This window comes from Taeniopygia guttata, chromosome Z, assembly GCF_048771995.1.
Source record: "Taeniopygia guttata chromosome Z, bTaeGut7.mat, whole genome shotgun sequence".
NCBI classification, from domain to species: Eukaryota; Metazoa; Chordata; class Aves; order Passeriformes; family Estrildidae; genus Taeniopygia; species Taeniopygia guttata.
The window spans coordinates 67,664,776-67,672,037 of NC_133063.1; positions in this window are offsets into that span (position 1 = coordinate 67,664,776).

Genomic DNA, 7,262 nt, shown 5'->3' on the forward strand with positions numbered 1-7,262 from the left:
TTCCCGCTGCACACAGAGACAGAAGTATTCACTGACAAGTGTGTTGTGTTCAGTTATTGTTTCCATTGATGCTTTCACAGCTCCTAAGTTAATATATTTTTCTCCTGTCTAGTACAATGACCTGTATTAAGTTTTTTCATGCAAATCAATCATCTACTTACTTCCCTCTGCATGTGCTGCTTTCAACAGATTGATAATGAGAACACACAGACAGACAGAAACCATATGATTAAACCTTCATCTCAGAGGACATTGTAGTTTCTGTCCTGATTTGCCTCCCTTTACTTCTGTCTATAAGCAAGGATATTGCCTTTCTCAAGGATAAAGAAAAGAGAAAGGAGAAGCAGGGGGAAAGGCTAGCTTCCTGAAATTTGGCCCATTTGAGAGTATTTATACTTAAGCTATTATAAAAATAATTTATTCTACTCACATACAAGGCCACAGTCATACATAGTTGTTTGTCTTAGCTACTACATCTTAACGATCTCCTGAAATGTCCTAACATGAGGCTGTGGTGTGTGACATCTCTTGGTTGGACATGCCTCAGCATTCACACTTTGGGAGCATCATGCTTTAAATATGCCTTTTGTCCATAAAACGGAAAAAATAGTTTCCTGACATGACAGTGAAGGCTCAGAAGGAAATTCTTTGAAGGAAGAATTTGAAGGCAGAGGAAAGGTTAATGAAACGTGTGAGGCAACAGAAAGAATTTTCTATTTGTCTCCAGTGCCAGTTGGGTATTTACACTGAAGCAAATAAAGAAAATTAAAAATTAATAAAGCATTAGATACCAGACACCGAACCAGAATTGTGGTGCTGGAGCAATGAAACATTACACAAGCTGAAGATCTGATTGGTGTTGGGGTAGAACATGGATTTTGTAGAAGACTTCTCTCTGCAGCACTGCTCCTTTTGTTCACAGTTTGCCTAATTTGGTACTTTTGTTAGTGGGAAAACAGTCTCATACCATCATTGTTGCTATTTTAATGCACAAGCTTGCACTCCTCAAAGGGCTGGGGGGTAGAGAACACACCCCTATTGCTGCATAATCAGGCATGGTGACTTCAACAGGAGTGATTCATGGCCCAGTAAACCTTGCTGCTCATGGCTTATGTCTCCAGTAGCATCCAAGGGCAGGTGCCAGCCAAGGAATCACATCTGCCCTAAATATTCAGGGATGGGCCAGTCTGTGCCTGGGTACAGACCCAGACTGGGGAGCTGCTGCCTCCCCAGTGTGAGTAGTGCAAGACACCTCTTTCCTGCTGCTCATTGCTGGAGTTCTCCCATGGATCTGTGCAAGTACAGCAGCACCTGCAGAAACTTATTCAAAAATGTAAGATGAGAGTTTCTATTTCCTGGTATTTATGTGTTTTCAGAGGGTAAGGAAGATACCTAAAAACTAAATGCACGGCTCAGTAAGACAGAAGAATTGAGAAATACAAATCCATGTTTGATGGGAAGGTATAATTGTTTGGCACCTGCTACTAAGGTTTTTCACATCAGCAGAAAAAGGAGGAAGAAGAACATGGCAGGGATTTATGTGTTTCACTCTGGAAACACATAAATCATAGACTTAAGTGGCTCACAAAACCACCTTTCTTTAATGTTGTTGACAAGAATCAAGGACTTATCTGAAATAATAACTCACAAACAATTTGTAACAACAGCTGTTCAAAATTGTTTTGCTATGTTTCATCCAGCTAATGAGCCTAAATCACTGCTTTGGTCATACCAAGGGTTAGATTCAGATTGCTGTTGCAAAGTCATCAATTTAATAATTTCAAAAACAGTTTCCCAACACTGTTGCAAATTACTGGCATAATTCCTGCACTTCTGCAGAGTGGAGCATGACCTCCATTTTCAGAGCCAGGCAGAGCCGCTCAGAACCAGTAGTCAGAAGCCACAGCAGCTCATCTCAAACCCCACAGCCTGGCTACCACTGCACTCTACCTTGGGAACCTCCACTGGATGAACCAGTGGGACAGCTGGAACTGGAGAGCAGAAAGATGGTGTTTCCCGTGTTATGTTGTGTGCTGTCCTTATTTCCTATGCAGGCACAACAAAGAGTACCAGACTGTCACAGAAAGGAGGGATAACACACACATCTGCTCCTCGTTGCCAAACAACAGGAAAACCCAAAGTGCAGATGTTTAGCTCAGGGGACACTTGCCAGACTCACAGATTGGAACTGTAGGGGGTCTTGGGGTCCCAAGACTGAGAAACAGTGAAATGCTGCTAATATTCACATGATATAACAGAGAGCCAAATATAAAGTGGATAATTCACAATAGAGACCCAAACCTGCTGATAATACACGGACTCCAATATTTCTGACATTAATTCCATTCTCTGTGTTTTATATGAGAAGAAATCTTATGAAAATGGAAATCTTATGAAAAATAACTTAAAACAAGTGATGGATTATAAGAAAGACTCAAATGAAGGTTAAAAGAAAGCAGGGTAGATTTTCTGCTTCTTCCCTCCTATGCGTATATAAAGAATGGCATACTTTAAATTGTGAAACCATTTCTTAAGCAGTTTATCTCATAAAACTCATTATGCAGCTTAAGTTTAAAAAAGAGGATATTTTCATTATAGTCACCTTCTTTAGAACTGCTTTGAAAATTACTGGGAAAAGGCATTATCCAGGAGCTACATGTTCCTCCACCCTAAAGGGAAAGAGCTTCACAGGATCCAAAACAATAACTGAACTACATTGTGAAAGACAAAAACTATCATTATGGTAAAACATTTAATTTTAAAAAGCCATGAGTTTTGGCAATGTTATAATCTTTCATTATGCAGGGCACACACCAGCTTCCCACCCATCAAATGGGATTATAAAAGGCCTTATTTTCTGGAAAGGTTAATTTGTGATTGCCCATATCAGAACCTTTTCATGTGTGTCTCAATGCTGCTTCATTCATTGCTGAATACTGGTTTAGATCAGAAACTCATCCACTATCACCATTTTCAAGCTCCCACTCTAAACAATTATAATAAAAAGGAATGCAAAAAACCATCTTAGATTCTGCTTTAAGAGACTGATTTTTGGATATATTTAACATGCTCATATTAACTGAAGCTCATTTTAACTGAAGTTACTTCAGGATCTTCACTAGGTAATCAAGTGATAACCCCTGTTATTGGCAATGCAGTTGTTACAAGATGCTTGCCTTGGCCATGAGGCAGACAGGGAATGTGTGAAAGTATTTGTTGTACATCCATCTGCAGCTTTGCAGGAATTGTCCACTAACAAAATCACATTTTCTTCAATACTTGAGAATTTAACACTAGCAACCCTTCTGGCAAAAATAGCTAATTATCAGATTAGTAAAAAAAACCAGAATGCCATTATTAATGTATCTGATCACACAGAAAGGCTCAAACTGAATATCTGGTTCTCTCTACAAAACCACTGTATAATGACTTCCTTTATAAACATTTCTCAGTGCTTCATTCCATATTTTCACCATACAAAGAACTAATAAGTATTCTCACAGATATAAAATATTTAGAATACCTTTTAACTTCTGAAAAATGTTATTTTTATACAGGCATAATTATAATGAAATATTTTTGCTTACTTATTTTACTACCTGCTAAACATAGTTGGTTTTGAATTCCAAAAATTAAACCACTCCAAAAGTCAATTTGAAGACATTAGTGCTACAACCAAAATATAAAACTTGTTCATATTTTTCTTGTCCTGAAATATTTAAAGCTGAGCTTCAATTGGCAAATGAGTCACCCCTTGTCTTAGCCACTGTCTCCTATTTAGTTGATTTATTTCTTAGGATGGAAACTCTTAACTGAGAAGACACTGAAATTTAGAGCAGAGCTACATAACATATCTGAAATGAAAACTGCTGTTTGAGATTTTGAGGCATTGTACCTCTGCTTATGCATCTGTAATGCTCATAATAGAAAGGTATGAACAGGACAAGATTTATGGGGTCAGTGTGGGTGCTAGGGTGTGGAGTTGTGTTATTTTATGTTCCAGTTGCGTTTTGGTTGTACGGGTCAGTTTTCTCCGTTTTTGTTTAAATTTGCCAATTGGTATGCTCTATTTACCCCCCTCGCCTCTTCCCAGTTGGTGCTGCCCAACCCTTCCCGCCTTTCCACCCATGTCCGTCATCAAGCCACTCCCAATCACCCCACCAAACCACTCCCTTATCCCCTCCCAGGAGCCCTGCCAGTCATCCGGTGCCCCACCCCAAGATCTAGAACCTTCCATCCACGGCGTCGGGTGATTGGGTGAAGGCCCAGGGCCTCTCCCACACCCCTACCCCATTGGTCCCTTCCCCAAGGACACTCCCCAGGGAGCCACGCACAACTCTCTCCCATTGGACAATGTTTTCCCCACCCCCTGCCCTATATAATCCCTTGTTAGATAGTCCCAAGTTGCCTTCTTCGGTTGGCATCGCGCTGTGTGTTTCGATCCTTGTTCGTCTTCCCCTCACGTTGAAGGAGAATAAAAGGATCTGTTGCCCCCGGAGAAGGACGCTTCTGTCTTCTGTCCACGTGTGGTTTTCTCCCGCCTTTCGCCCAGGAACCAAGGCCCCATCCCGAGCTCTCTGAATCCCCCGACGTTGGCCCAGAGGAGGGCTCGGGGAACCTGCTCGCTCCCTCCGGAGCTAGAGCCAGCCGGGATTTAACATCATCCAGGAGGGAGCGCGGCACTAGGGGCCTGTGAATATGGGCATGCAGTTGAAATAACTCAGAGAGAAGGCTGCCAGGCAGGAGTGTGACCATTGCTGCAGCCAGCTGCCTCCAGCAGGCTCACAAGCTTCCAGAGAGCATCCCAGAGGTCGGTGCAAATATTTCCCCAGGTGCAGCAGCCAGAGAACAAGGGAAAGATGAAGCCACAGAGGCTCACTGCATTGCATCACTCCTGTTAAACTGCTGTCATACTGCTGGACTGTAAAGGCAAATTTGAAGCAGAGGGGATGGATTGGTAGTTTGTGTGGAGGTCTTTGGTGAGGTTTAGTAGCTGAGGACATATTTTTTGTCCTTTTGACATTTTTCTCTTTGGTATGGAAATAGGTTCAATCTCAAAAAAAAACCTCCAAAAAAACCCAAAAAATACCCCAAAAAACAAAACAAAGCAACAACAACAACAACAACAAAAAAAACCAAAACCAAAAACCACCACCAAAACCAAAATATCCAAACCAAAAAGGCAGCACTCCAATATCTAAAAAGTATTATCCAAATAGTTCCTGCCGGCCTAAAACAAATCGCTGAGAACTAACCTGTATAATTCCACCTTTTGGCATCTCAAGCTTGTTGTATCCCGTACATTTATCCTGATTTACTTACTGCTTGCATCAAGCCAATATTAGTCTCGTATGCATAATGTAGAGAACAGAGAGCGAGAATCACCTAATGTTAAACATAAGCTCTATTTATGTATTTTCAAGCGATCAAGTTAATCTGAGTGTACATCTTGAGTGTGACAATCACTAATCTGCCACAGCAGTTCACACCAGCCCCTTTAAAGAAGATATTCTACACCTAGAAGGTGCAGAGAAGTGATTCTGCACAGATCTATGAAGATAACAAGGACTGCCATAAGGCTTTATGGAAACTTCTCAACTATAAGGCACCATGAAAATGGAGCATATGATAAAAGACATTCCAGTCTAGCTTCTAGCAAAGCTTGTGAATGGGTTCTTGCTAAGAAATGTGAAAATACAGAAGATGATGACAAAGTGACTCAGAATGTCTGGATTATAATGCTATTCATATTCTTACCCTTGGTGATAAATTAAGTGTGTTTTATTCAAGATTTTTACATAGCTGTACTATATATTTTGATCATAAAAAAAAAATCACATATTGCCTCCATATAGTATTTCCTCTTAGCAGAGGATAAAATTGGAGTCTTGTCTCAGGTGTACATAGTTATATATATAGGCCCACTTTGTCTGAAATGCTGAAAATAACCAAATTTTGCCTATCTGTTTTTTATTACAGAATTAAAAATAAATGATCCCAGGATTTGGTAGGATTTTTGATTGCTGCTTTGGGGTTTTTTTTGAGACCATAATGCAGAGTGCTGCATTATGAATTTTTTTATCTGTAAGGAGTGTGCTACAGCCAAACAGCTTGAGTCTTGACAACAGATTGTTTTGTAGATGATTTTGGAACACAGCATGAGAAACACTATCTTTTTAGAGATTAATAGAAAAGTAGAGTGAAATTTAGTTCTAGATAATTGTTCCACTTAGTTGATAAGCTATGCAGCAAAATACACCATAGATAATCATAATTTAATCCTAAAGACTGTAACATATTCTGTATTAATTTTATTAATCTGCCAGAAGTGTTTCAGAATGATAAAAAATTCATTTTTTAAAATGTGAACATGCCTGAATACCAAAGCATCCTCTCACAAGACAGTTATGGCTTCTTCCTGCTGCTGAAAGGCTAAGCATGTCTATCAGGTATTATATTTTACTTCTGAATACCAGATCAATTGGAAAAATCTGACTTTGCATGCATTAATGTACACAAACTACGCATTCCTTGAAGAAAAAGTTGAGGCCCAAAGGTTGCTTCAGCACATTGATTTGTTCTAAACTTAACAAAGTATTTGTTTGGGAACATCTTCTCAACAAATGGAGACTGGGAAAGTGATTTCACTCCATCATAAATCCAGTCTCAGGCCTGATTGCATTTTATGAACAGAATTAGCAATTGAAACAGGTTACTCTTGCTTTATTCTGTCCCATTTTTTATTTTGTAGAAAAATATGCCGGCCTTCCAATGTCTCAAATTTGCCATGAGGTTTGGTAGCACTTGTTTATATCCATATTAATGTATGCTGAGAAACACAGTAGTGTTTGTGTATGCATCTTTTAAGACCTTTGCACCATTTATATCCATCAAAGTATCATTTAAAATAGTAATATGAAAATCAAGGTGACTGAGCTTTCATTTTTGAAGTGCAGAAATTATACTTCAGTAAAGATGTATTTTAGTACAGGCAGCAAGGAAGAATTAAGAATTCATATTAGAACCAGTGACACAAAAAATATATGCACTTAACATGACAGAATGTCCTCTTCCCTGTTCCTGTACCATCTTCTGTATTCAACACCCAGGACAGATGTAGTCTGAATTCTATCAGTCCACAGCAGGAAAGTGAAATTCCCTCTCCACTGTGAAAGGATCAGGCTGTGATCACCTTCCCTCCCCAGGAAGCAACAGGCTTTATCCCATTTCCATGGCTGGGGTACATGGCCTTTCCTCCACAC